Genomic DNA, 7,912 nt, shown 5'->3' on the forward strand with positions numbered 1-7,912 from the left:
TCTAAAGCAGTGTATGCTACATGATGAGGAATTGATGTATAGAGTGAGACAACATCACAGGTTAACCAGGTATAGTTCTCGTTCCAAATTTTGTCTTTTAACGAGATAAGGACATTTTTGGTATCTTTTAGAAAACCTGGAGTTTGCTGAGCCAAAGGTTGTAATAAGGTGTCGAGCCATTCTGATAATTTTTCTAATATGGATCCTATCCCTGAGACTATAGGTCTCATTGGTGGGGGATTAATTAGTTTATGGGTTTTAGGTAAAGCGTGAATTATGGGAGTAATGGGTTGTTCAACATATAGATAATTAAATTGTTTCTGATTAATGAAACCCCCTTGGAGACCTTCATTTAGTAAACTTTTCATTAAGAACTTTATTTTCACTGTTGGATTTGAGTCAAGTTTTTTATAGGTGTTGACATCAGATAGCATGTCGAGTATTGATTTTTGATAATCTGATTTATTCATGATGGCAATTCCTCCACCTTTGTCTGCCATTTTAATCGTAAGTTCTTTGTTGTCTTTCAAGGTTTTCATTGCTTTTTTCAGGCGGTTGGGCATGTTGGGTTTTGGATGGTTAGTTTTGAGTCTATCTGCTATACTTTGTAATTCTTGTTCAATGATAAATTGAAATCGGTCCATAGATTCGGTTCGTGCATTCACGGGATAGAATTTGGAATTGGAAGTTATAAAGTTTGAAGCCATCATAACAGTTTGGTCCGTTCTCTCCGGTTGCAGACTTTCCAGGCATGCTAGGGTTCTGAGTTCTTGGAAAGAGAATTCGGACGTGAGTTGGTGTTTATGGTTCTTGGAATCCCTATTGGGTTGGCTTGTGAGAGAAAATCTAGTGGATAGGTACTTACCTGTTCTCATGGAGGACGTCGACTTGAGGTCCATCCTGAAGGAAGGGTGTAGAATAATAGCAAGAAAAGCTCCATCAATAGGCAGCACATTATCACCATCCCTATTTACATCACAGGAGACCAAATCAACGTGGTTGGAAACCAAAGGGTTCTACAAATGTGGACAGCACCCTTGTAAGGTATGCCAATATGCTCACCCTACCAAAACTTTCAGTGACTCTACACAATTAGACACCTATACTATCCAAAATTACATTAATTGCAATTCCGAATCCGTTATCTACATTATCGAATGCATAGAATGCCAACTAAAATATATAGGCTGCACAAACCGCAAATTTAAAATTAGGATCCTTGAACACCTCAGCTATATAAGAAATGCAAATATCTTAAACATTTCTAGTGCCTCTAAACATTTTATCCATCACCATAATCGATCAGTAAAATTGTTCCGATGTTTCGCCATAGAAAAAATCCATCTCCCCAAAAGAGGAGGCGACTTAAAACATAAAACTCATCTCCGAGAGGCTTTTTGGATATACAGACTAAAAACGAGGTTCCCACAGGGACTCAACCTCAAGAAAGAACTTATGTTCCAGTATTAATACTTTAGTCTGTATTCCAAAGGATACATCCTATTATTTGTACAGTAACTAATACTTTATGAGCAACAGTCTCAAGCCAATGATCTCTCTCCGTCTGTCCCAAAGTCAATCAATATTTTTTGCATACATAACATGTGCTTTTTGTAATGCAATCGATACAATATTTTGACTTTTTTTAGCCAGTCATTCACGCTCACCCTATTTTCTTAATTTTTGCCAATTTTTCTTTTTTCCCTACACTCCCTGCACTCTACACCTTTACTTCGATTCAGCGCATAGATACCAAGGGCCCCCCCCCCTATTGATTTATTTTTCCATTTAATTAACTGCAATACATTCATAGTTCCCTCATTAGTTGACTACAAGACTATTTGCATCTTGCACAAACTAAAACATCATATATACCCAACCCGTTTAATATACAATTGGTTTTTCAGCCCGGGACATCCAACAGTAGCACCTTCTGCATTACCCACTATTTTATTCATCCTTAGTTCACACTAGTTCATGCTGGCCCCTAGTAACGCAAACCAAATAAATTGCATGCTCCAAAAATTCTGAGAAACTATAATGCAATTTTTCAATAAGATGCCGCCCGTTATAATTACATGTCGTTTTCGATATACATCCATATACCACGTTGCTCCATAGTAAAAAACTAATCTAAACTTTCTCTTTTCATATTTAGTCCTCGTAAAACCGAAATAATTCAACAAGTATCATTGTAGACAGCCCGATATACTTACTTACCTTGAATAAGATCGCACTTGGAGCATCAGCTGATTCCAGGAGGCCCGTCAGGTTTCCTTGCTTCCTATTGGCTCATCCGGCCAGCCAATAACACACACAAGATCTAGCATGTAAACAAAGAAGTCAATGTTACGTAACTCACAGAAGCGATGTCCTAACACTTCTTGATTGCAATTAAAAACCTGCAGTTAGAAATACTCGTTCTCTGTTTCCCCAGGCTGTGCCCCTCATTCTTCCATAAGTATAGTTCACAATTATGTTCTATTTTTTAGCAATTTCACATGTAGAATCTTCAAAACGCTCTGGCTTGCGTTTCAATGACTTATCGTAAGCTGACACGCAATCAAGTCCAATCAGCTGCACAAACCGGAACTCATGCATATAAAAACCGGGGCCCTAGTATCCAAAACTTTAACAGCCATGATTAAGGACGTGCCTAACGTCTGAAACGCGTAGGCTTCAGGACTGGATCGTTATTTACTCCCGTTTGCACACCAGGACTCCAACCTATTGGACCTTTTTAATCGAATATCTAGTAAACTTGGAACTAGTTTCCTTTTTATCCTCTTCAGCGCTGGACTCAACCTTTTTGCCTCTGCCTGTTTATACCCATCGTGTGCCGACACGAGAGCCCGTGCGATGACCGCGACACATACAGCAAGTGTCAGGTGAGCTGGAGGACTTCTTCTCTATATACCTTCTGTCTGAGTTTTCGGCTTTGCCTTACGTGCTCACCCTCGTTATATACACATGCCCTATTCAGGACTAAAAGAACCTATCTGTCTACACATGTGTACAACCTTCCTGCTTTGAATTTTTTTGTGCAACAGGAGAAGTTTTAATGCAAGTCTGTCACGATAATATGTCTACAGGGATTTAATCAATCGTCCATGCAAAATTAAGATTCTCAAAACAATTTTGTATACTATACTCTGGCTAAATAATCCTCCCATTGTTTTTATAACTTCTTCTCACCAATTCCCGCACATTTGGAGAGACACCCAATGTAATTGTGTTACAAGAAATATACTATACAATAACTATATAAATTCTTGAGACTACGCTCAACATGTCAAACGAGGCTCAGTTAACAAGATCTGAACTGGCCGCAAAAGTTTTTGGCAGCAGTGGCAACACCTCTGAAAGAAACCCGGATTTGGAAGCCTCATTCCATAACTTGGAGAAACACCTGGCACAACAGGCAAAACTATGGTGGGATCTCACTACCCTCAAAAATTACGTCTCAAAAAATATGATTCCTAGGGGGCTACGCTTGAAGAAAATGCCATCCTTTATATACACTGAAGACTTCCACACAGAATGGAACCAAACTCTTTCTGATTGTTCCATCAAGCTAATGAACCTCATCACGAGACAAGAAGAACAAAAACTAAAAGAATTGGAAATCAAGATAATAGACATCAAAAAAGAACTGGATGTCTACTCAAGCTTACCTGCCTTTTCACAGCTGGATACACGCACGTCTTCTTACATCGACAAACTAGATCTTTCCATAGCTGAAACAAAGAAATCAAAGTTTCAGCGGGACACACGAGACTATATGAACAATGAAGTATATAACTGGAATCGAAAGGAACGCAATTTTTCTAGACCCAGACCCATTCTAAAACAACGCAACCAACAATACAAACGTTATAGAGATATACCGAGCAGGGTAAGCTTCAGTTCCACGGAACCCGACTCTGCAGAAGGCCTATCAGAAGAAGAACTTGTTGGAACTTCTTCCCGTCCTTACCATAGACAAGAAGCTACCGCACAAATGTCAAAAAACGAGGCAGGAGGGGCGGGAGGAAGCACAAATCGACCCTATCAAGAACAAACCCGTCACCTCCGGTCGCGAAAGTTCCAGCACTATTAAATTCCAACATAACGAATCTATCATCCTTCCCTCTCTCGGCAGACCAAGAAGAAGTCCTCACTCTGGGCCTTAATTTCGCCCCCAACAATAACTTCAATCTATTCAATACATTGCTAGATATAAACAAATTTATTCGCAATTTAACTGTTAAAAAATACTTCCTCAAAGATTCCATCACAACAGAAGACCCCAATACCACCACGACTCTCACAAGCCAACCCAATAGGGATTCCAAGAACCATAAACACCAACTCACGTCCGAATTCTCTTTCCAAGAACTCAGAACCCTAGCATGCCTGGAAAGTCTGCAACCGGAGAGAACGGACCAAACTGTTATGATGGCTTCAAACTTTATAACTTCCAATTCCAAATTCTATCCCGTGAATGCACGAACCGAATCTATGGACCGATTTCAATTTATCATTGAACAAGAATTACAAAGTATAGCAGATAGACTCAAAACTAACCATCCAAAACCCAACATGCCCAACCGCCTGAAAAAAGCAATGAAAACCTTGAAAGACAACAAAGAACTTACGATTAAAATGGCAGACAAAGGTGGAGGAATTGCCATCATGAATAAATCAGATTATCAAAAATCAATACTCGACATGCTATCTGATGTCAACACCTATAAAAAACTTGACTCAAATCCAACAGTGAAAATAAAGTTCTTAATGAAAAGTTTACTAAATGAAGGTCTCCAAGGGGGTTTCATTAATCAGAAACAATTTAATTATCTATATGTTGAACAACCCATTACTCCCATAATTCACGCTTTACCTAAAACCCATAAACTAATTAATCCCCCACCAATGAGACCTATAGTCTCAGGGATAGGATCCATATTAGAAAAATTATCAGAATGGCTCGACACCTTATTACAACCTTTGGCTCAGCAAACTCCAGGTTTTCTAAAAGATACCAAAAATGTCCTTATCTCGTTAAAAGACAAAATTTGGAACGAGAACTATACCTGGTTAACCTGTGATGTTGTCTCACTCTATACATCAATTCCTCATCATGTAGCATACACTGCTTTAGAAAATCACCTTCAGACACACAGTACTTACGATAGAAATTTTCAAACTTATATCCTAAACGTACTTATGTTTCTAATGAAGCACAATTTCTTCCAATTTGATGAAAAAATTTTTCTCCAACTGAAAGGCGTCTCTATGGGAGCCAAATTCTCCCCATCAATTGCAAACCTGGTAATGGCGTGGTGGGAGGAATTATACATCTTTTCTAGCAACAACCCTCATGGTACAAACATTGAGTGGTATGGACGTTATATCGACGACCTCTTGCTAATATGGAAGGGACCCATTGATCATATTTCAAACTTCGTCGACTATCTTAACCAGAACCCCTACAATCTCAAGTTCACCCACAACCATGATAAAACGTCAATAGTCTTTTTAGACCTAGAATTAGAGGGAAAAATAGGTCAAATTATTACAACTCAAACGCACCGGAAACCCACCTCAGCCAACTCAATTTTGCATGCTACAAGTAATCATTCTAGACACACAATCAAAGCCATTCCAGTAGGAGAACTTCATCGTGCTAAAAGAAATTGCACATCAACTAACCAGTTCAATATAGAACAAGAATGTATTACAACCAGATTGAGAAAGAGAGGCTATCCACAGTGGTCCCTCAACAGAGCCCGAAACATTATTACCAAAAAACCAAGAACCCTACTTTTAGAACAGCACAAAACGACCAAACCAGAATCCAATCAACCAACCTTGGTTCTACAGCAAAGCAACCAGTTTGAGGAAATAAAAAATCTAGTGGATAGGTACTTACCTGTTCTCATGGAGGACGTCGACTTGAGGTCCATCCTGAAGGAAGGGTGTAGAATAATAGCAAGAAAAGCTCCATCAATAGGCAGCACATTATCACCATCCCTATTTACATCACAGGAGACCAAATCAACGTGGTTGGAAACCAAAGGGTTCTACAAATGTGGACAGCACCCTTGTAAGGTATGCCAATATGCTCACCCTACCAAAACTTTCAGTGACTCTACACAATTAGACACCTATACTATCCAAAATTACATTAATTGCAATTCCGAATCCGTTATCTACATTATCGAATGCATAGAATGCCAACTAAAATATATAGGCTGCACAAACCGCAAATTTAAAATTAGGATCCTTGAACACCTCAGCTATATAAGAAATGCAAATATCTTAAACATTTCTAGTGCCTCTAAACATTTTATCCATCACCATAATCGATCAGTAAAATTGTTCCGATGTTTCGCCATAGAAAAAATCCATCTCCCCAAAAGAGGAGGCGACTTAAAACATAAAACTCATCTCCGAGAGGCTTTTTGGATATACAGACTAAAAACGAGGTTCCCACAGGGACTCAACCTCAAGAAAGAACTTATGTTCCAGTATTAATACTTTAGTCTGTATTCCAAAGGATACATCCTATTATTTGTACAGTAACTAATACTTTATGAGCAACAGTCTCAAGCCAATGATCTCTCTCCGTCTGTCCCAAAGTCAATCAATATTTTTTGCATACATAACATGTGCTTTTTGTAATGCAATCGATACAATATTTTGACTTTTTTTAGCCAGTCATTCACGCTCACCCTATTTTCTTAATTTTTGCCAATTTTTCTTTTTTCCCTACACTCCCTGCACTCTACACCTTTACTTCGATTCAGCGCATAGATACCAAGGGCCCCCCCCCTATTGATTTATTTTTCCATTTAATTAACTGCAATACATTCATAGTTCCCTCATTAGTTGACTACAAGACTATTTGCATCTTGCACAAACTAAAACATCATATATACCCAACCCGTTTAATATACAATTGGTTTTTCAGCCCGGGACATCCAACAGTAGCACCTTCTGCATTACCCACTATTTTATTCATCCTTAGTTCACACTAGTTCATGCTGGCCCCTAGTAACGCAAACCAAATAAATTGCATGCTCCAAAAATTCTGAGAAACTATAATGCAATTTTTCAATAAGATGCCGCCCGTTATAATTACATGTCGTTTTCGATATACATCCATATACCACGTTGCTCCATAGTAAAAAACTAATCTAAACTTTCTCTTTTCATATTTAGTCCTCGTAAAACCGAAATAATTCAACAAGTATCATTGTAGACAGCCCGATATACTTACTTACCTTGAATAAGATCGCACTTGGAGCATCAGCTGATTCCAGGAGGCCCGTCAGGTTTCCTTGCTTCCTATTGGCTCATCCGGCCAGCCAATAACACACACAAGATCTAGCATGTAAACAAAGAAGTCAATGTTACGTAACTCACAGAAGCGATGTCCTAACACTTCTTGATTGCAATTAAAAACCTGCAGTTAGAAATACTCGTTCTCTGTTTCCCCAGGCTGTGCCCCTCATTCTTCCATAAGTATAGTTCACAATTATGTTCTATTTTTTAGCAATTTCACATGTAGAATCTTCAAAACGCTCTGGCTTGCGTTTCAATGACTTATCGTAAGCTGACACGCAATCAAGTCCAATCAGCTGCACAAACCGGAACTCATGCATATAAAAACCGGGGCCCTAGTATCCAAAACTTTAACAGCCATGATTAAGGACGTGCCTAACGTCTGAAACGCGTAGGCTTCAGGACTGGATCGTTATTTACTCCCGTTTGCACACCAGGACTCCAACCTATTGGACCTTTTTAATCGAATATCTAGTAAACTTGGAACTAGTTTCCTTTTTATCCTCTTCAGCGCTGGACTCAACCTTTTTGCCTCTGCCTGTTTATACCCATCGTGTGCCGACACGAGAGCCCGTGCGATGAC

At 39.0% G+C, this 7,912-nt stretch overlaps 1 long non-coding RNA gene across 1 annotated transcript; it reads right to left on the minus strand.

Annotated features, from left to right (window-relative positions):
• Positions 1–859: 859 nt before the first annotated feature.
• On the minus strand, positions 860–7,398 carry LOC142740961 (uncharacterized). The gene is made up of 5 exons (XR_012880938.1): positions 7,269–7,398; positions 5,915–5,949; positions 3,675–3,737; positions 2,221–2,323; positions 860–900 (listed from the first exon to the last, which is right to left on the minus strand). It is a non-coding gene; the product is annotated as an uncharacterized LOC142740961 (long non-coding RNA).
• Positions 7,399–7,912: the final 514 nt, after the last annotated feature.

The sequence above is a fragment of the Rhinoderma darwinii genome, chromosome 2 (genome assembly GCF_050947455.1).
Source record: "Rhinoderma darwinii isolate aRhiDar2 chromosome 2, aRhiDar2.hap1, whole genome shotgun sequence".
NCBI classification, from domain to species: domain Eukaryota; kingdom Metazoa; phylum Chordata; class Amphibia; order Anura; family Rhinodermatidae; genus Rhinoderma; species Rhinoderma darwinii.